General features: G+C 38.3%; 1 pseudogene; it reads left to right on the forward strand.

The window, feature by feature from the left end:
* The first annotated feature begins 22,387 nt into the window (after positions 1-22,387).
* On the forward strand, positions 22,388-23,279 carry LOC138150913 (DNA-directed RNA polymerase III subunit RPC6-like; annotated as a pseudogene).
* The last annotated feature ends 3,981 nt before the right edge of the window (positions 23,280-27,260 follow it).

Genomic DNA, 27,260 nt, shown 5'->3' on the forward strand with positions numbered 1-27,260 from the left:
GCAAAGCATGCTGTCCTTATGACACTCATGCAGCCCCAGGACAAAAAGCCTCCTTGGTCCTAGGTGCTCATGAGCTTGTCTTATTCTGTCGCCCAGTGCAGCATGGTAAGTGGTGTCTGAATTGAAAACTGATTAGTAAGGAAGGGGTTTTCTCTTAATCCCATGTATAATTTTTCTATAGTCATATTTTAAAAGCACAGACTCCCAGCACATAGCAGTGAATTATGTTTAAAAAGTCCCCTAACAAATGTTAATAGTTGTACTTTGTCATTCCTTCCTCCTCCTCATGAATTGAAACTATTCCAATATATTTTTTCTTACATTCTTTCCTTTTTGTTCCACGTAAGGGAGATTACAAATAAGTTTATGAGAAACACAGTGGCAGAGGTTCTGGATTTGAGTGCTGACTTTGAATCTTTTTGCCTGTGTGACTCCAGGCAAATCACTTAAACTCTGTTGGTCTCAGTCTTCTCATATGTAAAATGGGAATAATAGTAGCACCATTTGTTGTTGTTGTTGTTGTTTAAACCTTGATTTCTTTTTCTCATTGGGAATATAGGAAGACTCAGTCCTTATGTTTCAGTGGGAAGTCCTTCTGCCTGATACCAGATATGTTGGGAAACTCAAATGAGTCAGCTAGGTGGCCCAGTGGATAGGGCGCCAGTTTAGAGTCAGGAAGACCTGAGTTCAAATCCAGCATCGGCCCCTCTGTGACCCTGGCCAAGTCACTTCACCTCTGTTTGCCTCAGTTTCCTCATCTGTGAACTGGGGATAGTAATATCACTTATCTCCCAGGGTTATTGGGAGGACCAAATGTGATAATAATTGTAAAATGCTTAGCTCAGTGCCTGGAACATAGTAAATACTATATAAATGCTAAGACTATTGTTGTTATAAATGACAGTCGTTATTACTCCTCTCTACTACTATAGCTAGAATTTATACAGCACTTTAAGTTTTCAAAGTGCCCTACATGTTATCTCAATCCTCACAGGAACCCTATGAGGTAGGTATTGTTATTAGTAGAGATAAAGGAAATAGGACTGAGAAAGATAGAATGATTTACCTAGGATCACACAGTAAGTGACAGGCCTCAAACCCATCAGCCTGTTAGTGAGTTAGGGGGATGTCTACCCCAAGCATATGAAGACTTCCAACAGTGGAATGGGTGGATGGGAACAATTTGTTTTAATGAGCAAGAAGGCGTCTGAAGCAGGGGTGGTGTAGAGTGCTTAGAGCTTGCTGAGACATCAGAAATGCCAACTTCATCCACTGCATCTCCAAAACACCAAGGTCATCCATGGCATCCTGGGCCATTGCCAGTCATCTTGACTTTTGTTTTACTACTGGACTTCAATGACTCTGGAAGAAAGACTGAGGCTAACAAATGTAAGTAACTCTGCCTCACTTAAGTACCATTCACATGAGCCAAGACAAGACTCATGTTGTCCCTGGTTCTCTTCAAAAACAAAGGACTAAAAGCAACATCAAGAAATGTCTGAGGAAGATTTTAACTTAGGTCTTCCTGATTTAATCCTTTGGATGGAACACTGTCCAACAGATATGCATTGTACTATCTAGCTACGATTACCCAAATATTTTGGTGCTGACTTTAAAAATATTTTCTATTTGGGAAGTAGTTTGTTATGATGGCTAGAGAGCAGGCCTCTAAATCTGGAAGAACTGGTTATGAGTTGCTTTTATATGTATTTGGGGAATGACCCTCAGAAAGTCTTTTACTCTACTAGTTCTTCAAGGCAAATTCCATAAGATTTTAAATTCTTGAGCAAGTTTTGCTGTGCATTAAAAAGAAGTTTCCTCATTGTAAATTCCTTATCATAAAGAAACCACAGACCAGTACAACATTTTGTATATAATTATCTGTGGACATATTGTATATGTTTTCCCAGTAGACTGTAAGCACTTTGAGGCCAGGGGCTATTACTGCAATTTTGTATTTGTGTCACTTGCTCCTATCACATTCCCTGATTGTATATTATGTGATTAATATAGGCCCATTAAATTGATTTAAATCCCAAGCCATCTATAACCATGTAAAGTTAATGGAACCTGAAGATCTCCCATGCCCCTTTGTATTGGCAAGTAAGCAGGTACTTAGCTCCTTGTTTCCAAGTTAACACCTTGTTTAAGCTATTAAATTAACACAGAAGTAGTTAACACCTGGGGAGGAAGGTACTGATGTACCTGGAGGGGGCAGAATGAAGAGGAGCTATGCTGTTTATAGGGAAGAGGACCAGCAGAAGTCAGAATTTTCTCTCAATGAGCATCTGGAGGCTGCAACTTCTGCTGAGACCTTTCTTCTGCTGAGACCTTTCCTCTGGGAATTTCTGCTAAGAACTTCTAAGAACCAGACTGAAGAGCTACTGGGAGTGAGAGAGAAGGATCCCTGCTTGAGGGACCCTGTACTGTTGTGAAGGCTCAGGAATGTTGGTGTTCACTGCATTAACCATGTGTATCAACTGTGTGGCTACTGTAATGACTTTGACTTTCTGGCTCTGGGACTCAGCTTTCTGGTTCTGGGACTCGGTTTTCTGGTATTTGAATAAAGGCTTTGGTTCCACCCTCTATGTGGAGAGTCTGCTACATTTAGTGATTTACAACTGTACCAGCATATTCATAACCACTGTGGACATTGTGAATATTGCATTATTGTTACACCATAGGAAGAGAAGATTGTACATTGAGTGCTGGGAGGGACCTGAGAGTTCAGGGAGGCCAAGCCCCTCACTTTACAAATGAAGAACCTAAAGTCTAAAGGGGTTAAGTGACTTGAAATAACTTATAAAGTCAAAAGTCACACAGGTAGAAGGTGTCAGAGCTGGATTTAAAAATCTGAATCCAAATCCAAGTCTTTCCACCATAACATGCTTCTCCTCGGGTAGGTAATTCCTCTTCCTGAGGAGTAACTTGCCCATTATCAAATAGCTAATTAGCACCAAAAGCAGGGCATGAACCCAGGACTAGTCCAGAGGTGGGGAACCTGTGACTAGGAGACCTTCTTGGTCCTTGGGGGAGGTCTTTTGACTGAGCTCAAGTTTTACAGAATAAATCCTTTTATTAAGGAGATTTGTTCAGTGAAGTTTGGGTTCAGTCAGAGCCACACTTGAGGACCTAGAGGGCCACATGTGTCCTCGAGGCTGCAGGATCCTCACCCTGAACTAGTCCATACTGATTCACCATCCTTGTCTATAAAACACAGATGAGAACACTTCTAGTACCTACCTGACAGGGTTGTGGAAAAGCTAATATCTGTGGAAAGCAATTGAAAACCTTAACCTGCTATATAAATGTCAGGTTGTGTTTTTCAACAAAAGGTTTAATAAAACACTTTTGATGAAGGGGCAAGCTTAGCCCCAAATGTCTCTAGTCACTTGCTTGGGCCCCATCTGAAAGTCATCTATCTACCCTGAGGAAGAGGATTAACATAGATAGGTCACTATGGTATCATTTGACCAAATGGAAAGGAACAATTTACCATATGGTCCCTTGAGACCCGAAAAGAATCAATTCACTTTATAGAGATGAACAGTTCATTTCTTGGAATAAAAAAAGTACCAGTAGGCTTTTGTCCTCGTTAAAGAAAGTTATCCAAAGTATTCTTCCCCTTCTGGCACAGATGTGTTCCATCAAAGCTGTCTGTAAGGCAAATCCTATTTTCCTGTTACCTTCCATTATCAAATCAGGACTGTGTTCCCACAGAAACAAAAAACCCCAAAGGATTTATTTGAAAATGTTGAGATACTGTCTAGCCCTTAGGCAGCAACCCAGAGCCTTCTGAGAATGATATGAGCCATACAAGAGTCCACTTTTTTTTTTCTTTCTAAAAGTCCATTCACTTTGTAGCATTTCACTAACATTTATTTAGAACTGGAAAGGACCCTAGAAACCATGAAGTCCAACCCTTTCCTTTTATACAAACTGAGGCAGACACAGATTAAGTGACCTAGCCAGGACTTATAGCTGGAAGCCTCTGAGGAAGGTATTTAAACTGAGGGCTTCCTGATTCCAAGCTCACCATATTTACCACCTTATTTACACTATTATGCAACCTTATTTCCAAATACCCTGGATCACATGGCATTTTCTAATAACAGCAATATTTATAATTACCCTGTTGCTTTAGTCATTGGTTCAGGAGTTGTGTTCACCATGGTGTGTAGCTACAAAATCTCATATGGGACTAGATGAGATCCTGTGGGTGCTGCACAGGAAGACCAGTTCCTGCTCTGTTAGGAAAAACAACAAAAAAAAGAAGCAAACAGGGATCTTATAGAGGAGGTCTATCTAGAGACTCAGAAAAACAGTTTGCTAGTGTGATGTCCGTGAAATACCAATCACAGTTCAAGGTCAGTTGAGAACTCCAAGACATCTCAGTGCCAGAAAGGTCTGAGTGTGAATAGAAATTTCCGTTCAACTCATTTCAACAAACACTTAAAAAGTCTTTAACTTTTACAAAACCTTATGCTAGGAACCAGGTCTATAAAGACAAAATTCTTAGGGAGCTTACATTTGACCGTTCATATACACTTTGTCATGCTTAGTACAGAGAATGTTTTAAGCCCAGTGTGTGAAGCTAACTTACCCGATTGTTTCTTCAAATGAGTTTCAGCAATGGACAACTCCCACCTGAGAAACAGCTGTGTCCAACCAACAGCACATAGTCAATTATTTACAAGGCAGACCTAAAGGAGGCATTGATTTTTCTGCAAATAATCCTTTGTGCTTAGATAGAAAGTGCGGTGTCCTCTGCTCCTGTGATGTTACTGTTTATAGTACAGTTTGCAAGGTCAGCACTCAAGGGATGTTTATTTTCTTTTTATGTACTTCCCCCCCCCCCCAATTAAGATATGTACACATCAGGTGAAATAGTTGGGCCTTGGCCATGACAATAGGGTTAGAATTCTGTTAGTAAGCTGATAACACCAGGGTGAACACATGTCTTCACTCTTTAACCAAAAACAAAAAAAGCCATCTTTTGTAAAGTTAGAGTACTTTAAGAAATAACTTTGTGAAGCATTCTTAAAATGACATTATAATTATTAAAATGATTAAATGTAATAGCATTCAAGAACTTTAATGATCATGCACAATTAAATAAAATGAAAAAAAGGAATAAGTAAACACGATTAATTCAATATATACTAATCCCATTTTTATTATTCAATGAGTATCTATGTAGAATTAGGCAAAATTTGCTGACTTTCCCACTCTTATGATATTCATTTTTTAAAAATTTTTCTCAGAATCTGATAGCTTTATATTTGAAAATGTTCAAAAAAATTAATGAAATTTTTCTTGTATCCTCACAGATGAAGCATCTTGACCTTGTGTGTTCCTGTTATAGATCATTTGTACTTTGTGACTGGGAGCCAGCTTGACCTTTTTAAAGCAGTTCCCAGAGGTATGCTTGGGACAGTAAACACCAGATTTTCAGTATCTTTAAGGCTACTCCTTGAATGATTTTTTGTAGTTGAGTACATCTTTACAAAGTTTGTGATAGGTAGCTTTGTCAAGCCGACAAAGCTTGTCCCTTTCTCCTTGGGCCACATGATTGTTTTGGACGTAGCCTCACATGTGTTCATGGAATCTAACTTGCAAGGTCTTTATTCTTCTTGTAATTCAGCAGAGTGGGGAGGCCCAAGAGCTCTGGGGGCTACTGAGGCCCAGCTAAGAAGTCACATAGAAAGCCTGTAGATTTGCACTGGTGCTTTTATTGTCATATACAAAATTCTATCTCCCCTTTCTGTTACCTACTTGATGCAGTATGGAAGAAAGATCTTGATCTTAAGAGCTTAACTGAAATTTCACTTGTAATTAAAGTCCTCATCTCACAGTCTCAGAATTGCAACAATGGCTTGCTTACATACATCTCAACCTCTCTGTTAAGGGCCATATGATTCAGAGCCGTGTCCTCACAAGTCATTGAATACAACTAGAAGTGACTTGTACAGTCATGCAGATAGTTAGCAAAAGAAACAAGAATTCGAACTGAGGTCCTCTGATTCTCTAACAAGTGCTATCTCTCTATAATACACCAAATTATTTCTACCAGAAGGAGGGCTTCAGGGAAAAGATAGAATCTTACTGCCCTAGCCCTAGAATTTAATATTTGCTTTAAAGTTTCTTGTTTTTGGTATATATAGCAGAAAAAAGTTGCTGGAATAATACTGGTGAGCCTTATGATATAGAATGACTGGCACGATCATTTTTCTGCAATCTAAAATTCTCTTATTTATATTTTAGTTGGAAAAAAGTGACTTTATTCCCAGGCCAAGTACTTATTCCAAATTCATAACCCTGAACGATGGCTTTCCATCCATTCTGATAGGACCAAACATCTAGGAGTTCTATTATTGTTATTTTGTGTTGGTCCTTTCCTCTATATTCCCTTAGATTTTTAAAAATTACCTTAGTGCATCAACAAGTATGAATTAAGTGCTTACTGTATGCCAGGCACCATGCTAAGCATTGGAGGTACAAAGGAAAGAAACAAACCAAAAAATCCCAACCCTCAAGGAGCTGCTAATCTAATGGTAGGGTTGAAAAGAGATACAACATGGAGGCAGCTATCTGAAGAGAAGATATATATGGGATGAATTGGAGGTAATTATAGAGGAAATGATCTTTAGAGAGAGCCCTAGACCTTGTGTAAAGTCAAACCAAAATCATTCTTTTAGCAATTAAGATTGCTTCTAGGAACTTTTACTTTTTACCAATTATTTTAGATATAGACTTATTTAGAATTATAGAACTTCAGCAAGCAGAAGGGTACTTATTTATGTCAAATGGCAGTGGGGGATGGGGGTGGGTAATGGAAAAGATTTGATTCAAAGAGCAAAAAGTGATCTTTAAGCCCCCCTCCCTTTTTTTCCTCAACAAAGGGTCTCATGACTACATTAAAATCCTCTAAGATTCCTTGAAAGATACACATTCTTCAGCAAACTTTGTGTTATCACTATCAAATGAAGACTACAAGGAGATGTATAATTACATAGTTACCAGAGATCTTTGCTAGAGGTATGAAGGACAGACAGTGTAGAATCCAAATGGAAAAGACATTCTCCCGAGATAGCGAATTTCCAGATACCCCTGTTTGTGGATGACATTTTTTGCTTATGGCACCAAACCCCGAACATTGTCTATCTAGCCTTCTAAATAAGGTTCCAAACACAGAATCTTGGGTCTGAAGGAATTTCAGAGGCCAGGCATTTAGTCTGACCCATGCCCAAACAAGAATATCCTTTAGGATATCTGTGATAAATGATCATCCAGTGAGAGGGGATCCAACTACCTCCTAGTTCTAAATAAATACCAAACTTTCTTGTTGAGGCTTTTTCTCCATTTATAACAAGCCAAGATTTGCCACTTTGTGACTTCCACCCATTGTTAATAGTTCTGTATCCTCTGGACTAGGCAAAACAAATCATTCATTCTTCCATAGTTCAAGGAATATGTGAATACAGCTATCTTATCCTCCCCCCACCCCAAAAGCTTCCCTTTCCCAGGTTAAATTTATAGAGTTCCTTCAACTAATACTGCAATACTCATACTGCAATACACCAAGGTCATTCACTGTCTCTGTTACTTTCCTCTATATGTTCTCCAGTTTATCCATGTTCTTGAAAAAAGTGTAGCACCAAGAACTGAAGACAAAATCCCGTATGTGGTCTGACCAAAGTAGAGTTCAATGACACTGTCATTTCCTTAAATATGTACAATATCCTTCTCTTAATGCAACCAAAGATTAGGTTAGGCTTTTTGGCTGCCATAATCACTCAACACAAATCATACAATATTACTTGTAAAAATGCAGTAATAGATATAACTTTGTCCAACTCACTCTCTGATTTTAATACCCAATGAGTCATGAAGAGAATTAAAAGAACCTCCCTCTCAGGGTTATTGTGAGGATTAAATGAGATAATATTTGTACAGCACTTATTGCAGTGCCTGGCACACAGTAGGCACTTAATAAATGTTTTTTTTTTTCCTTCCTTCGTAAATCAGCTACATGTATACCAACCAAATAAGCATGCTGGTTTATGAGAGACATCATTAAATTTTCAGCATGAGCATTTCCATTTTAGAAATCGGTAATCAGGGGCAGCTAGGTGGTGCACTGGCCCTGGAGTCAGAAGGACCTGAGTTCAAATCAGGCCTCAGAAACTTAACACAAAGCTAACCATGTGACCTTGGGCAAATCACTTAACCCCAATTACCCTACCTTCCCCCATCCAAAAAGAAACAAAAATAAAGAAAAAGAAAATAAATGGTTAAAAAGAAATAAAAAAAAAAGAAATCGGCAATCATTAGAAATAAGGGCTTGATTTCTTGTTTTGTTGGTTTTTTTTTGACTTAATAAAGTATTGATAATGCAGATTAACCTTGAGTATATGCATTCTTTTTCACCCTAGAGTTTCATTGTTAAACATTTGCCAGCACACCCTTGTATTACTCTATAAACATTTCTTGAACATGGCAGGAGTGCAGGAGAAGGCTCAGGGAATTAAATTATCACCAAACTGGAGGCCTAGTGAGTGTAGGTTAATAATAACAAAAGTGATAATAATAATAGCTAATATTTATATAGCAATTTAAGTTTTACAAGTGCTTTACATCCACTATCTCTTTTGAGTATCACATTACTCTGTCTAAACATCTTAACTAATGTCATAAAGAATGTCTAGTTCAGAGTCAAAATGAAAATAATTAATAATAATGATCCTTTACTAATGGTGAAGTACTGATGCCATTCCTATTTGCAAATGATATTTTCTGATGACATTTAACATTGTAGCACTTCCTAACTGAGGTAAACAAAGATGTTTAGTCTAATTATCCACACCAGTAAATAATAATTAATAATAAAGAAAACTAGTACATTGAAAATCCCTATTGTCCATTCTATAAAATGCCATTGGATAGAGTCCCCCCACCCCAGCCTCCCAACCTCCAATTCCTGAACTGGTACATATATTTTGGATATATATGGCACTGGTACATATGAACTGGTACATATATTTTGGATATATATATAGCACTGGTACATATATTTTGAACTTAGTACATATATTTTGGATATATATGGCTCATAGACAATGGATTTGGCCCAGAAATTACTAGGAGCAATGTGGGTTGGATTAAATTTAGAAATTATACAGAATTTTTAATAATGTCTCTGAACTTCTTTCCAAAACCAAAAACTCAACTTTTTAATAGCAATATTCTTTTGGAGATATTTTATGGCTCTGAATCATGGAATAGCACTGTTTCCAAAGAATCCAAGTTTGGGGGACACATGGAGAGATGAATTGTAGATATGAACTGACTATACCATATTGCCAACAGTGAGTTATTTACAAGAAGCAATGTAAAAGATATTAAAGAGATACATGACTAGAAAAGATCAGTGAGGTGAGGTCTAACCAGTGGAGACCATACAAGCCTACTGTACTAGGGTCTATGTAATAACTTAGAAAAGGCCCCAACATACTCGGTAGATTCCATCTAGAAAGAAAGAAATTTTTAACTGTTTTTGTGTCATGGGCCCTTTTGGCAGTCAAGTGAAGCATATGGACTCCTTAAAGTAACGTATTTCAGTGAAAATAAAATACATAGGGTTACAAAAGAAATTAATTATATTGAAATGCAGTTATGAAAATGTTTCCAAAAAGCCAAGTTCACAGATCCCAATTAACAACCCTGATCTAGCCCAATCCCCGATTATGACAGCCAAAAAAACTAATAGAATTTTTTATTTCATTAAAAGAGGGAGATTATCTGGAAATAGGGAGATAACAATCTTATTGAACTCAGCCCTTTTCAGACCACATGTTAGGTAAAGAAAAAGGGGCCTAGAGAAGTCAAGTGACTTGTTTAACATTAGACAGCTAGTAAATGATTAAAATAGATTCCTCAAAACTGATTTCTGAAAGAATATGTATTTTTATAGCAGAAAATTTGGGAAAAGAATTTAAACAGAAAGACAAGATTTTGGAAGTGATTTTCAGCACAGTTCTATATGCACTTGGGGACAGAAAAAAAATAAAACAACAACATAAAAATGTATGGACATCCATAATTTTCGATAATCATTTTCATCAAAACCTTTATATTTCTTCAATCCAAAGTTTAGCCAAAGCAATTGCCTTTCATTAACATACCTTTGGCTATTTTTATATTCTATAGCAGAATCACTAACCGAACTATTCCTATTATAATGTTTGTTTAGATTGACATGTTTTGCACATGGTAGTAAGATTGACAGATATCATCTGATTGAGATACGAAATATTCAGTACTAGAATTGTGCATAATGGTTCTACTTGAAATGGTACCTTGCAGTTTGGGAAAAGTGGGACAAACTATTCAAGAGGCAAAGAGTAGAAAACATACTCACAATTCAACTATTAAAGGTACATTCAATTGGAGAGTAATGGGTATATCCTGGGACACAAGACCTGAGTGGTGAGAAAGTCTAGGAAAGGGCTAGGGAACCCCCGGGGGGCTCTAGGATATCACAAGTTCACTGCTGGGGAGGAAGCATAGCATTGGGTAAATGCCTAGTTTATTGTTCAGTTGTGTTCTACTCACCATGACCCCTTTTGGAGTTTTCTTGGCAAAGATACTGGAGTGTTTTGCCATTTTCTTCTCCAACTCTTTTTACAGATGAGGAAAGTGAGGCCTAGAATCATGCAGCTGGTAAGTCTGAGGTCAGATTTGAACTCAGGAAGATGAGTCTCCCTGAGTCCAGGTCTCACGCTTTCCACACTAGCTGCCCTACTAAATTAAATTCCTCCTGTAACTAATGATTCATCCTACCAGGTTATGAGGTCTGTTTTGGGGGCCTAGCTTATGGAGTATTGATGAGAACTCTCTAAATATCAGAGCTTTGTGGAAAACTAGGTTCACCTCTCCCTAATTCCACCACTGGTTCTGCTGCTGCCTGCACAGAAAGAGCCTCATACTCAACACACTTCCTGTCTTTTTTTTTTTTTTGCCTTTTTTTGGAGGGGGGAAGGCAGAGCAATTGGGGTTAAGTGACTTGCCCAAGGTCATGGGGCTAGTAAGTGTTAAGTATCTGAGGCAGGATTTGAACTCAGGTCCTCCTGTCTCCAGGGCTGGTGCTCTATTCACTGGGACATCTAGCTGCCCCACCCACTTTTTGTCTTAATGTGAGTTCAGAGGAAGATTCTAATCTGGATATCCATAGATCTACAAAACAACTTATCCCCTCACATCATTTGCATGTTCAGGTCACATTGCCATTGCTTAAACTAACAAATATTGTATTTTTTTTTTTTACCATATTTTCTCCTTATTGGCTGAAAGAGAGGTTATGGGAGTTAGAGACCTAGGGACAAATTCTGGCTTGGCACTATCTATATGAAGTGGGCAAGTGTTTTAATCTCTCTGGGGCATAGTTTCTTCATCTGAAAAATGAGATGGTTGGCCTATGTGATTTCTAAAGTCCTTTCCATCTCTAAAGCTATGAACCTGTATAGAGATTTCTGAAATTGCTGGAATTTTTCATAAATACTCTTAAATATAGAATTTCATAGACCACTAACAAAGCTCTGATTTAATTTTCAGTAATGGTACTTCATAAATTGAAATCATCTGGCTGCTATTTGGCTCAGTGAATTCTTGTGTTGTTTTATTTCAGTGAGTAGCTATGTGAATTTTATTCAGCAAATGCTTGTTCGGATTCTGAATGGGCTCCATTTTAGATGCTTCCTAAATAGGATACCAGCATGCATTAGGGTCAGTCAGCATTGAAATATGTGAATCAGGGCTGGAAATCAGCTTGTGAGACAAAATGTTAAAGTTTATTGGCTTACTCTGAGACTGGAACTCTGATATAAAAAGCTTCAATGGACAGAGAGTGAGTGAAGATACACTAAAACATATTACAGATGTGTTTATCAACCATTCAGGCCTTCCGAAAGAAAAACAGGAAACTGTAAGACTGGTCTACTGCTGATGTATGTCTTTTTTTTTCACAAACAGGAAAGGTTGCAGCCGGTTTATTCGCCCTGTCTCCTATGGAAGATCACGCCTCTTCACTGGTCATCCCCACCCCCAACCTTCCCAACCCCCAATTTTCAAGCAAAGATTTTGTTTTGTCTCATGCAGCTTTTGTTCATGCATACAACATCAAGTTTAATAGCCTGACTTCTTCATATTTCCTCCAGCTTTTGTTTATTCAAGACCTTTAGACCCTGAGAAACTGATAAGGCTCCAGATAATGTTAACATTTTGATTGTGATTATCTGCCCAGCAACAAAAAGAGGGGGAAAAAAAGGAAAAACTTTAAGTCTATTCAAAATAAGCCACAAGCAGCCTGTACTCTTTGATGGTGGTAAAAGGGCTTGAATTGGGCCTTCAGTCTGCATCTCCCCCACAGTCCTCTCCCCTGAAAAGGCTAAAAATGACTGCAAACGTTCCTCTTTTCTACTCAACTGCCTTATGGCCAATTCATTAAAGGCAAGGAGCCAGACCTTCTTTCTCAACAGCAACTTTGATAAAACAGATAAAAGGGAGAGCTGCGTTTGCTTATCGTCTGTACATGCTTCAATAATCTTGGTTTCGTTTATCTATAGCATATTTCCTTTAGAGACCATTACTAAGAGTAGCTCCCAGACCCACTTTAATCCATGCTCTAGCTGAAGTGAATGTGAGATGAGGTCATAGTACTCTCCCTTCTCCCACATTAGCAGTACCTGGAGAGAATTAACCTTGTATGTCAACAGCTTTTACTCTTGACCCTTTCCATGTAATTTCACTTCAAAATTTCAATTAAGCTTTCACATATATCATGTGAAAAATGTTGTGTGCACTTGCAGCCTTGCCCAGTTTAAATGGGAACCAAGAATATCGTTGGCAGAAAAATAGAGGATGTGAAATACTTTTTGAAAAATATATCGGTTTTACAAAATTTGAGAAAAGTGAAACCTATTTAAGTCACATTTACCTATTTATGCTTATTGTAAAACTCATCTTGTGAAGGTCAGCTTGCTTTCCTAGGTTACTATTTCTTGAATGCTAAAATATCTAAAAAAGCAGCAGTATGGCAACAGGTACTGAGTGGGGAAGTTCTAGCCCCAATTTTTATGCTTGCTAACCTTCTGGCCAATTAATCTCTTTGAGTCTCCATTTTCTTATCTGCATAATGGAGGTATCTATAATGCCTATCATGCAAACTACAATGTTGTGAGGCTCAAATAAAATCCATCAACAAGCATTTTTGAAATATATACCATGGGTTGGGTATTATGTCAACTGCTGGGGACATAAAGAAAAAACAAAAAAACAGGCCTTGCCCTCAAGGCCCTTTCATTCTAATGGAGGAGATGACATGAAAGTCAGTATATTCAATATAAATATAGAATAGATGGAAATTAACCTTAGGAGGGAGAGTAATAGTAACTGAGGGGACTGGGAAGGGCCTCTTGGGAGACATAGAAATTTATCTTACTATTAATGGAAGACAGGGACTCTAAGAGCAAGTGTTTGGGAAACATGGGGCCTAGCCAGTCCAAAAGCACAAGACTGAAGATTGAATGCCATATATGAGGAAAAGCAAGAAGACTAATTAATGCATTAAATTTCAATTTATCTCCGGAATGGACCTCAGAGACTCTCTATCTATAATATTATGTATAATATCATATATTATATCTATAATATTACATCTATTTAATATGTAACATTACATCTATGTAATATCTATGTGTCTATTTATGAGTATGTACAAATTAATCTAAGGTAGTTTAGGGAGTGAATACTGGGGTAAGGAGCAAGAAAGACTTCATGTAACTTGACTTGAGTCTTGAAGAAAATAAGAGTCTATGAGGCAGAAGTAAGAAGAGAATATCTTCCATAGATGGGGGATGATGACCAGTTCAAAGGATAAATACCTAGTTTCCCATAGAACACACAGACCAGAATGTTCACCATTCTACATTCTCTTTTCTGGACTCAATGCACTTTGAAATTAACCCAGTTAAAATTTACATAGAAGGATTTGAGCCTGAGTGCTGGAAAGATGGTAATACTGCTGGCAGAAATAGTTTAGAAGTATGAAGGGTTTGAGGGAAGAGATAATGAGTTTTATTTTGGACAAGTTGAATTTGAGATACCTATGGGACAATCAGTTCAAGGTGTCCAAGAGGTAATTGGGGATGTGTGACTATGGTTCAGAAAGAAGACTAGAGCTGGATGGATAGCTCCGGGAATCATCTGTAGAGAGATAATTGAAGTCGTTGTTATTGTTTGGTCGGTTTTTCAGTCGTCTGATTCTTTGTGATACCAGTTAGGGTTTCTTGGCAGAGATACTGGAGCAGTTTGCCATTTCCCTTTCTAACTCATTTTACAGATGAGGAAACTGAGGCAAGCTGGGTTAAATAACTTGCCACGGGTCACATAGCTAGTAAGTATCTGAAGTCAGATTTGAATTCAGGAATGTGTCTTCCTGACCCTTGACCTGGTGTTCTATCTACTGCGCCATGCAACTGCCCAACTGAATCCATAGGACTGAGGAAATCACTAAGTGAGATCATATAGAGCAAAAAAGTTTTTAACCTAGGATCTATCGATTTGTCATTTTATTTTTAATTTTGATAACTGTATTTCAATATAATTACTTCATTTATAACCATATGAATTGTATTTTGTGCATTTATAAACATTTTCCTGAGAAGTAGTCTTTGCCTTCACCCAACTACAAAAGTGTTCCATGGCATATAAAAAAAAGTAAGACCTTATGGAGTGAAATGAGGAGGGCAGGGACAGAGCTTTGGAGGACCCCCAGTTAGTGGGTATTCCATGTATGAAGAAACAGCAAAAAGACTAAGAAAGAAGAGTGACAGGAAAACTGAGATTTCAGAAGCAGAAACTGATCAAGAGACTAAAACTCTGCAGAGAGATCAAGGAGGATCAGGATTGAGAAATAACCTTTATATATGGCAACTGAGAGAACCCATGTCACTATAGAGAGGGTCATTCGAATGATGACATCAGAAGCAAGATTGCAAAGGGTCTAGAAGAATACGAGGAGAGAGGAAATTGAGGCATTGATTACAGATTAATTCCTCATAATGTTTAGCTGTGAAGGGAAGGAGAGATAAGGACAATAGCTATTAAAGATGATTATATCAAGGTAAAGAATTTTAAGGTTCAGACACTTGGGCACGTTTTGTTTGGATCGAGGAAAGATAGATCAGATGTTACATATATAAGAGATTAAAGATAAGATGAAGATGGGTTTATGGTGGGAATGATTTGCTGGAGGATTCAGGAGGAGATGGGATCAGTGGTCTGAATTTTCTTTTTTCTTATGAGATGAAGCTGGTGCTGAGAGATTTGAGAAAAGAAAAGAAGTTTTATAAAAGTTGCTGTGAAGAGTTGGAGAGCAATTCAATTTGGGAGGAATAGAATGCTTATCTTGCTAAGATAAGGGCCCAGATGAGAACAAATAACATGAATTTATTGTGGGCCCAAATTTGTGGCTTCCTAGAGCTCCACTTGGCAGCATGTGAATAGGATTGAAGGCAGTGGATGGTGGGAGTAAGTCAGGGTTGCGGTTTGGCAATGTATGATTAGGGATAGGGACATGATGGTACAGAATCAGAGCTGCATGACAGCATAGAGTTGAGTTTTTTCATGAGGGTCAAGATAGGGAAGGGAGGAGGGTGTAATCAGTGTAGGATTGGTGGCCTGGGAAAGGAGTGAAGAATAGAGGAAATGGAGGTTATGATGAGGACAAAGAATAGGATTAGATGTAATAAGGCATAGAGAAAGATGGAATGATAAAATATAATGATTAGGTAAAGGAATTTGGGGACAGCTAAGTGATACAGTGAATAGAGTACTAGACTTGGAGTCAGGAAGACTCATCTTTGTGAGTTCAAATCTGGTTTCAAATACTTCCTAGCTGTGTGACCTCAGCTTCTGTATCTGTAAAATGAACTGGAAAAGGAAATGGCAAATCACTCCAGTACCTTTGCCAAGAAAACCCCAAACAGGGTCACAAAAAATGCTGGACATGAGTGGTAAACAACTGAACAAGAAAAGAAATTTTGAAGTTCATGAACATGGAAGTAGATTACTTGAGGGAGAGGGTAAACTCTGTAACTGATACAGAATTAAGTAGGTCAGAGTGATTTAGTAGATTGAGGAATTAGGAAGTAGGGGCACTTAAGAAATATGTGTGTATGTGTGTGTATAGGTTTTTTATTAGGGCAAGAGATGGGAAGGAAGGAAGGATTGTGAGACATGCATTGAAATTCTCAAAAAAGGAGGAATAAGGAACAGCTTAAAAATCTCTGTACAACAGCTACCAGGTCTGAACTGAGTGGTAACTTTGACTAATGTGAACTTCAAAGACAGAAGAGTTGTTTAGTAAAAGTGATTGAAGGTATGAAAGTGGCAGTGAGAAGAGGCAGTGACCTGGGCTATATGAGAGAAAGTGTAATTAGTATTGGAAATGCCATTGGGGAAAACAGTTTTCATCAAGACAAAGCCATGTTTCAGTGAGTACCAGAAGATGGAAAGAGTGAAGAAATAAAACAAATTAAGATAAAAAGAAGTTTTAATTATGGAGCAGGTATTGTAGAGGGCATGTGAAAAGAGTGGGCGGATCTGGACATAATGGGTTAAGTTTGAGGTGGGTAGGTGTAAGGGAACATTGATTCAAGGACAGTGGTATGGTTTACATATCAGTAGCCAGGAATTCAGAATCACTGGGATAGAATGAGTATGAAGGGAGAAAATTATGCTAACCATTGGGGAGAAATCCAAATACTTTAGCAGTGATAGGAAAGAAGTTCTTTGAGGAGGCTGCTATTAGACCATTCAAGTTGTCCTTTCAAGTTCAACTTCTTGTCTGATTAAATTTATCTTAAGAAATGTGAGGGGACCTTCCTCAGAGGTACAAATATATGAAAGTATTGGAGCCATGTCAAAATGCCATCATGCTTTGCTTATTCTAGAGAAGATCGGGGTGGGCAAGGGGGGGGGAGGAGATAGAGAGATAGACAACATGTTGTCCACAGGGCAGCCTCCTCTGAAGAAAGTTCTGGAGCAGGGGAATACTGAGGTTGGAGATGGACAGTGGCCACCTAACCCCTACCTTTTAGAGCAGGAGAAAGGTGGGGAAGCTGGCAGGGGTACTAGGGGCTTTGCTGTGTGAGCACTGGAAATAGGCCTGGCTCAAGGACTAAAGAATGCACTATCTTTTGCTACAATCCCGTGTGTGTGTTATATAAAATTATATTATATTACATTATATTATTATGTTATGTTATATTATATTATGTATACACACATAGAGACGTACATATATGTCTCTATGTGTGTATATACATATATAATCTGGCTTGCCCTCTCCCTCTCCCCTTCCCCCCTCGCACCCCAATCTCTACTGTTCTGCCTACTTTTCTATCCTTCCCTTCTCTTGTGTCCTGTGGAAGTTTTATTCTTTTGTTGGCAAATCTTTTATACACTCCTCATTTTCCCCCAAACATTATGGAAAACTATTGATTTGAAATCACTTTTGTCTTCATAGGAAAAGTTTATTCACTCAGTTCTTCAAGATTCCACCACTCCACCCCACTCTATACCATTTTACCAGTCTCACTCTCCAGGCTGGACTCCTTGGTTAAACATTCCAATAGTGTTCTCTTTAGTAATTGTCCTTTGCTTCCCTCCCTGCCACCCCTCCCTCCCCCCCCCCCCCACCTCCAAACATCTTTGGTAATTGTTTTGATAATATTTAACACCGTGGGTGACAGTCATTATTTTGAGTTTCTGCTGGTGAGGGGGTGTGACTGGCAATGGGTTCTCACCTTTGTGTCATCCTCACCTCACCCCTCCCACTCTTACTCTCACTTCCCCCACATATCCAGTCAGTTAATAAGCCTTGTCATTTCTACCTCCACATCTTTCAGATCCCTTTGCTTCTTTCCACCCACTCAGCCCCCTCCCTAGTTTGGGCCTTCACCACTTCTTGCCTGGATGATTGTAATAGCCTCCTACTTAGCTCTCCTGATTCAAGTATCTCTCTATCTCAATTGGTCCTCTGTACAACTGCCAAAATGATTTTCCTTAAGTATAGGTTTGATCATTTCACTCCCATTCTTAATAAACTCAAGTGGTTGTCTCTTACTTCTAGGACCAAATATAAATTCCCCTGTTTAATGTGGTAGATCCTTTATAGCCTGCCCCCAAAGTACCTTTCATACATTATTGCCATCCATATACCCTAGAATCCAGTCACACTGACCTTATAGTTCCTCAATTCCCATCCCATCTGTTTGTCTTTGCACAGACTATTCCCCATTCCTGAAATATACATCTTTATCACCTTAAGAAACACACTTTTGTAGTCCCTCCATCTCTTTGGTCACTCCTTTATCTTCTTCTTAGATGACCCTTCTTCTTCCTCCTGTCTTCTGAATTTGGGAGTTAGGCAAATTTGTCTTTGGTACTCTTAATTCTCTATATTATCTTATCTAGTGAGATGATTTCTTTTTATAACTTCAATCATTATCTTTGTGTAGACAAATTTCCATTCTCTCCAGATCTAACTTTTCTTTAAAGCTATAGTCCACTACTTATTTTTAGAGGATGTCTTGCTTTTAGTTCAAACTCAGTATGTTTAAACCGAATTCTCCCTGACTCACCAGTAAACCATCTCTTCCCTATTTTAATAACATCTTTATTTTTTAGTTCTTTTGATTTTTAAAAAATGACACTACTTCTTACTAAAAGAAATACTATCATTTTCTTTTCAATAGTGACCATGCCCAGTAACCCAGAAATCCACATTGACCTGGCCCTTGCTTCTATTTGCACTAGATCCCTCTATGCTGCTGATTTTACACACAGTGGCTATAGTCTGTGCCTTCTCCATTCTCATTGTTACCCCCTTAGTTCCGGTACCTTTTACCTCTTATTTTAACACTACCCCCCCTCCATCTTTTAATTGCCTCCAATTTCCCCTTATCCCGATAAATCTTTCTAAAAATATCATTTTAACATAACTCTCCCCTATTCAAAAACTTTAGATATCTCCACATTACCAGTAGAACACTGTGTAGGTGCCTCAGTCTGCAATCCAGTGTCCTCTGCAATCCAGTCACAATTTCCCTATCATAGAAATCGGAATGATAGAGCTGGAAGAGATGCATGAGAGTGTCTAATTCAACTTTCTTGCCATAGTAGATGTTTAATAAATGATTAATTGAAAAAAATAGAATAAAAACCTCTTATTTTTAAAAATAAGGGGGATGAAAACCAGACAGGTCATACAACTTGTCTAATGTTACAAAGCCAGTTAGTAGTATAGTAATTAGTAGTAGAACAAATGGTTAGAATCCATACTCCCAATAGAGCTCTACTGGCTGTTAGCATGGTAAGAAAACCAGGGCTCCTAAGCCACTGAGGTGAGATATCCCAGTGACTAGCCTCAAGAACTACACTATCCTCCTGCTTACTCTGAGAATGATAGTGTACAGAAGTTTATTTTTATTATTATTATTTTTTAGAGACTAATAGTGGTCCAGGTGAGACCTTTGCTTTCTGGCAGAATGGGACAGCTTATTGGAAGTAAAAGTGTCTATGGCTCATTTCTGTCTTTCACTGTAAGTTGCTGTGCTCCCGTATGCCACACAGTTCCTGAGAAAGCCCTGTGTGTTGGATCTTGCTATGAATTGCCCATTGTCTTGGACACTGAAGAGCTGTTATAAGTGGCTATAAAATAATGTCATTTTCCCCGTCATTTAGCAAATATTTATTTACCACTTTCTGTGTGCGAAACACTCTGTTAGTCATTGAGATACTCCTTCCTTCCAAAAGTTTGTGATACTGTTGAAGAGATAAGACATTACAAGTACAATGTACAATGAGTAGTATGTTAAAGAATTCCAAAAAGGCAAGATTACTTCCCTCAGGGATGGTAAGAGAAGGCTTTGAAGAAGTGTAGTTAGAATTTCAATAGACAGAATTATTTGTTGGGGGTGGGGGTGGGGATGGAGTGTGTATGGAGAAATGGGGTTCTAGGTGAAGAAAAGACTTGAGAAGGAAAAGGACAGAATTTTCTGGGAATGGTAAGCAGTTTGATTTGCTTTGAACTCAGGGTTTTTGTAGGAGAACAGAGGGAGATAAGGCTGTGTCAGGGTCTCATGACCTCTGACTGCAAGTGTCCCATGACCTCTGACAGTAGACAATCCTGAGAGAATAGAGTATAAATAGTTCAGAAGATGTCAAGGACAGCTTGTTGCTGATTTTGTGGCACATTCATCACTAGCATAACCCTTGAATGTTCTCTGTGCCCAAGATATCAGTCAATTCACAGCATGATCCACCACACCAGACTTCTCAAGCAATAATATAATATAGAAGTAAGTAGGAAAAGATAGCCAGGGCAACAACCCCCACAATTGTTCTGTTCTGCCCTAGAGACTTTTTTTTCCCATGAGATCACCATCAATTTGGCAATTATGCTAAGGCAAGCATAGGAGAGGGGGAAGACTAGATGGAGGGATTCCTTTTGGAGGATAATATAAATCCAGGGAAGAGATGATGGGGGCATTAATAGGGTAGAGGCTATGTGAGACAGAGAAAAAAGGAATGCATGTAAGAAATCTTGTAAAGGTAGGCTATATAGAAAATATTCAAATATGACTCGAACTCATGCAAATGGAAGAATCATAGTTTTTTTTTTGAAGAATAGTGCATACATTTGGAAATATAATACTTATGTTCTAAATGTATAAAGTTTGAGATGCTTCCAGGAAATGTAGGCATATTTGTCCCACAGACACAACTGGTACAGGATTGGAGTTTGGAGGGAAAATAGGGCTGAATATATAGATTTTGGATTTATCTACAGAGAGAGATAAACAAATGGGAATTTATGAGACAAGTGGAGTATATAGAAAGAAGAGGGCCCAGGATAGAGCTTCAGAGGAGTTGGAGATGGGGGATGGAAAGAAAGTTTATGATCCAGAAAATAAACTAAGAAGGAATATTCAGACATGCAAGTGGAGAGCTGAGAGTGATATCACGTCAGCCAAATATGTCATCCAGTAGGTTTGTTCAACAATGTCACGGGCTGCAGGGGATCACATAGAATGAGGACTGAGAAAACACTAATGGATTTAGCAATTAAAAGATTTTCAGTAATCTCAGAGACAGTAGTTTCAGGCCTGTAGTTGAGTCAGAAGCTAAAATGCAAGGGATAGAAAGAAGAAGAGGAGCCAGGTGGAAGCAGTTAGCAGAGGCACCTAGAGTAGACCACTTTTTTTTTAGGAGTTTGAGTATGAAAAGGAGAAAAATAGGGGGTGATAACTTGAGAAAATGGTGAGCTGATCCTTGAATTTGATACATAGTCCATCAATCATAACGATCTTTCTGGCATTGAGAACCCAGGGTTGCCTCTATGCCCTGATGAGACATAAGAATAAGCTTTTAGTGGAGCAAGGTAGTTATGTATTTAAGGTGATAGTCATCAAATGATTATGCTCTTCATGCCTGGGTTTCAAGCTTATTGATTTATCCTCTCTGAGAAAAATCTCATAAATAAATAATAGTAGAAATTCTGAGGATTACAGAATTTTATGCTAAAACATCCTTTCTGTGCTTCTATTTTTATGTGAATGAATAACTACTTTATTTTTAGTGCTATGCCCATAGCAGGTACTCAATAAATGCTTCTTGTATTAGCGACCAAAAATAGATGACTGCATTTATGGATAGGATGCCTTTATCACCTACTGCAAGCAAAACATTTTTTTTTCTGGACATTATGAAGTATATGAAGATGAATAAGTATGATCATTTAACTACAAAAAAGGACAATAAAGGTGGTGATATTTAGGAGTTCAAAAAAGATAAGATCACTTCCTTTGGAGATAAGGCAAAGCCTCACATTAGATGAAGGAAAAGAAATATTTCAATAGGCAGAAATAGTTGAGAGGAGAAGGAATCCTCTGGAAAGAGTAACCACAATAATGAAGTATTAGATGTTTTGAAGTATTTCTCAGCCACCCAACATGAATGTCCTTTTCCTTTGATTACCTCTTCAAATACATATGTCACAATGACAATATATTATTTGAAAATCAATTATTCATAGTGAGTTGACCAAATTTGAAAAAGAAAACTATCAATTTGATAGCTAAGAAATCTCATGGTATCCAAATCCTGTACTTTCACTCTTCTGATTTCCATTAATGTCCTCGACCCTATTGCACTGTTTTTTTTTCTCTTTTGTTTTTATTGTTGTTCTTTTTTCCCCAATTAACTAAAATATCAACCTTGAAAAATGAATTGTTAGGTCCAACTGTACCAATACAGCCTCCTCATGGCTGAGGTGAAAGTGAAGATGCTGTTACTGGATGGCGGCCTGGCTGAAATAGACAATAGCATTATGGAATCATATCATCAATTCCCCCCTGGGATCACAGATCAAGCTATTCAGAATAAGACACCTCATATAGGGACCCAATAGAGGGCAATGGTCATCAGTAGACTCTTATCTATGGCCTTCTACATAGAATAAAAGAATCTCAGAATAGTGGTAAAATGAAAGGATCAGATAACCAAGAAAAGCTAGTGAACCAAAATCATAAAAGATGTCAAAAAGAAAAGTATCTGGAGCAGAGATATCCGATATAAAAATAGCTTGCCATTAACAGAAATCAACAAAATACTAAAAATTTTGGAGAGTAAAAAGCTTACCAAAGCATTTAAAACTATGGCAGTCTTGAAATAGAAATTTTTGTGTTGTATTCTTTACAACCTGATTGATCAGTGACGGGTGGAACCTAGTACAGTGATTAAGATTTTGAATCTGAATTTAAAGAAGTGATAAACCAACAGTGTTTTAAATTCTGACAAAGCAAGGCAAAAACAGCTAGAGAAAGCAAACAGAATCCCATGATTCACAGAAACAATTCATTTAAAATATGGAAATATATTTGTGAACTAGACATTTGTAACGTAGAGTTGTCTGTCGAAGATATTGAAACATTTTTGAATATGCTCATTTATGATGGCAAAGTGGAAATGACTATCATAGCTATAACAGAAGGTATGGTTGGCTGTATTGATGGACATATGGAACTGTACAGGACTATTAGTGCAATCATGCAGCCTACTGGATTTCTACTGAGCATCTTGTAGACTTTGCTTTTTGATGACTGCCACAAGGGTGATGAAATTATATTGATATGACAGAGTGGCTGGAATTTTAATAGCAAAGTATGTATGCTATTCACATTTTACAAATACAAGAAGAAAATGAAGTTATTTTGAAAGCCAAGAATGTCATTTATTGTGAAGTATTGAAGTTGTTTAAAAGCAAACTTTGCTAAAAGGGATATAGACTTCCTGCTGTGAAAAATATATTTGTATTTATAAAGATTCAAAATTCTGATGTATATCCATGAGTGGGCCAAAAAGTACACGAGGCAGCTGTTAGAGATTTATAGGAAAGCTATTCTTCCTATTAATAAAGGACAGTGAAAATATAAGGTGTCACCTACTAAGCTGTCAAGAGGGATTATTTTTGAATGGTTGTTAAGAGGAAAATACGCTACAAGATAATTCAAATATTTGCCAAGGACAGAAGAAAGAAAGGGAACTTGAAATTTCACCTTCTTATATTGTCACTGAGAGACAAGGAATTTTGAGCTCACTAATAGAGGTATTGTGAAAAAGTATTATATCTGGTTCACTATCACCATTAACATTTTCCCTTCATCAACTGAAGAAGTTGAAAGCTTCTGGAGGAGAAGGCTTAGAAATGTAGAAGCAGCAACAGCAAGGACACTGGATGCTGCCTAAGAGGATAAGGGGAAAGTTTAAGCATTGCTCCTCCTCTATACTCTGTTTATTCCCACATAATGGAATTTAAAAGTATTTCTTAAACACTTACCATCTGCCAAGAACAGTGCCAAATTCTGAAGACACAAAGAGAGAAGGGAGATGATTTCTGCCTTCTAGGAGCTCATGCTGTAATTTGGGTAGAAAGCCCATAAGGGAGGGTTCAGCTTCATGACAGATAAAAAGACCTTGAGTTCAGTTGACAAAACAGCTGGGCATATAGTAAGGCTTTGTGAACCGTGAGGACTAGCAGCAGGGAAGATAGTACCCAATCAATCACCTTGGGAAAGAGGTAATAGGGTGGTCCCAAGGGTCAAAGTGGAGTGCCTGAGCGGATGGGGAGGAGGGTAAATAGGAGCAGGTCAGCATCCAGCTGGAAGTGGATATCCATTGCCTCATAGGAGCTTGGTAACTGGATATTAGGGATTAATAGGGATAGGGAAAAGCTCCCCAAGGCCAATTCATGTTGGTCCCTGTAGGTGCCCCTTGGTGGACTGAGGTAAATGAGGTAAATCCCCATTTCCCTGCCATGGTGGCTGATAGCATTGCTCCATTTTCAGACCATGCTGTTGTTGGGCTGGGCCAGAGGAGTAGTGTAACAGAAATAAAAATAATGACAATTAGGGGTGGCTAAGTGGCACCGTGAATAGAGTACTGGCCCTGGAGTCAGAAGGATCTGAGTTCAAATCCAGCCTCCATCACTTGACAGGCTTACTAGCCATGTGAACTTGGGCAAGTCACTTAACCCCAATTGCCCTGCCTTCGCCCCTCCAAAAGAATAATGACAATTACCAAGGTATATATATTTCAATGTATAGATATTATTATTTGATTGTAAGTTTCTTTTTTTTCAAAGAAAATTAATTTGTCCTTGGAAAATATTCCTATTCTGTGTGGTATATGTGTGAAATTGCAATACTAGAATAAATTTACAATGACAACCCTATTAGGAAGGCATACTGGATATTCTTATCCCCATTTAACAGAGAAAGAAACTAAGGTTTGGAAAAGTTTAATGTCTTAACTACAGTCATGCCAGGCAGCAAGGTGGCACAGGGGATAGAGAGTTGGAATCAGGAAGACCTGTATTCAAATTCTCACTCAGACAATTACTAGCTGTGTAACCCTGGACAAATCCCTTAACCTCTATTAGATAAGTACTTACATCATAGCATTATTGTGAAGATAAAAGAGATAATATATGTAAAGGACTTTGCAAACCTTAAAAATGCTGCATGTTGTCATGTTTCAGTAGTGTTCCCCTCTTTGGGATCCCATTTGGAGTTTTCTTGGAAAAGGTCCTAGAGTGGTTTTCCATTTCCTTCCCCAGCACATTTTACAAATTAGGAAACTGAGACAAACAGTGACTTTCCCAGGGTCACATAGCTAGAAAGTGTCTGAGGTCAGATTTGAACTCAGGAAGATTAGTCTTCTTGACTCTAGGCCTGGTACTTTATCCACTACACCCCCTACATGCCCCAAAAGTCTACATAAATACTACCTCTTAGTAAATGGTAGAGTGTATTTGGAACCTATCATTACTTATAATTTGAGCACTGTTATAAAATATGTAATTGATCCTCTATTAGCTGTTGAAGTTGCTCTATTAGACTTGTGTAGTGGGTCACATGCATATGCAAACACCATAAAGTTTGCTAAGCTATCATTATTTACAGGATGATATTGGGCACCAGCTTCTGGAAGAATATGGGACATATGTGTCATTCTGCCTTGATCTACCAGGTGGTTGGTATAGAAAGCTTTTTTAAACATTCTGACTCAGCACTGGTCTTGGTTTCTTCTGCAATTGCATCTGAGGTTGAAGCTAACTCCTTCACTCATACCATGCAGCAAGAGAAGGCATGAATGCCACCTTGTAATGGCAAGCACAGAAGTAGCACACACCTTGTTTCAGCTATTGAATTAATACCTTGTTTCAGTTCAAGTGTCTTTTGAACCTTGTATCAAGTCTGTTAAGAAACAGAACATGTGAATCCCACAACTTGTGAACCCTAGCACTCAAGAACTCCTGCAACAGGAAGGGGAGGAGCTAATGACCATATATAAGAAGAATTTCTAGGCTAGAGAAAAATAAACTGAGAAGAAGACTCTTGTGGTGGCAGAGTCAAGATGGAGAAAACTTGTGGTATCCCGAAACTATGTTTGTCTGCTCTGTCTGTATGAAGGTTTGTTTGTGATACTTTCTACAGAAGTCCTGGGACCTTACTGGAAGCCCTGAAAGAGGATTTTCTGGTTGTATGCTTACCAAAGTCCTGGAAGAGGGTTTTGGAGGTTCTGGGACTTTACTGATAATTTGTGTTAACCTCTTGGACCTTGTTTGTGGTCTGTTTTGATTTCTTTTTTTTTTAAGCAATCAGGGTAAAGTAACTTGCTCAAGGTTACATGGCCAGGTAACCTTATTTCTGGATGTGGTGCTAAGTATCTGAGCCCAGATTTGATCCCCAGGTCAGTCTGACACTGGAGCCAGTGCTCTTACTCGCTGACCCACCTGGCTTCCCCTAAGCAAGTGGGGTTAAGTAACTTGCTCAAGGTTACATGGCCAGGTGTTTCTGGGTAGGTGATTCAAAACCCAGGTCATCCCAACACTGGAGTCGGTGCCTTACTCGCTGTGCTACCTGGCCTCCCCATGTCTGTTTTGATTTCTATGTTGATTATTTGTGCTGACCCCTTGGACCTTGTTTGTGGGTCTGTGTTGCTTTCGATGTTGATGATTTGTGTTGAATTCTTAGACCTTATTGGTGGATCTGAATTGATTTCACAGGCAGATAGTGAATTGATGATGGTGCCCACAATGTGCATGAATATTATTGTGGTTCTATCCAGCTTTGTCTTCCCAGAAACAGGAACTCTGAAGGACTTGAGGTTGACAGAACACTGTGAGTTTCAATGTGGAATGGGAACTGAATGAAGAACTGAAGAAGGAGCTGGACAAGGAACTGGGAGCTGCCTGCCTTTGAACCCAGGTGACAGTTGGAGCTGAGACCATGGAAGAGGAACCATGGAAGCTGAGAGCCAACCTCAAGTCAAGCTGAAAGAAGACTTTACTTGGATACTGTGTACTGACTGAGAAGATTATGATTTACTGTGACCTAGCGGTGGAAAACTTTGACTCTTGCACTTTGTGATTGAATTAAGGATTTTGTGATTGACTAAATAAATGTACTTTGTTTAAAGTTATGTGACCCCTTTGGTGAAAACTATGTGGCCATTTTAGTGATAAGTTGTTGAGTTGTGACATGTTGAATGCTGTATTTTGATTTTCTGTGAGAAGTTGCAACTGTGAATGTTGTAACTTGATTTTCTGTGAATGTTTTGCTCTGATTTGCTTT

Source organism: Petaurus breviceps, unplaced genomic scaffold (genome assembly GCF_028583685.1).
Source record: "Petaurus breviceps papuanus isolate PSGF00001 unplaced genomic scaffold, PetGlider_PUasm1.0 90895, whole genome shotgun sequence".
NCBI lineage: Eukaryota > Metazoa > Chordata > Mammalia > Diprotodontia > Petauridae > Petaurus > Petaurus breviceps.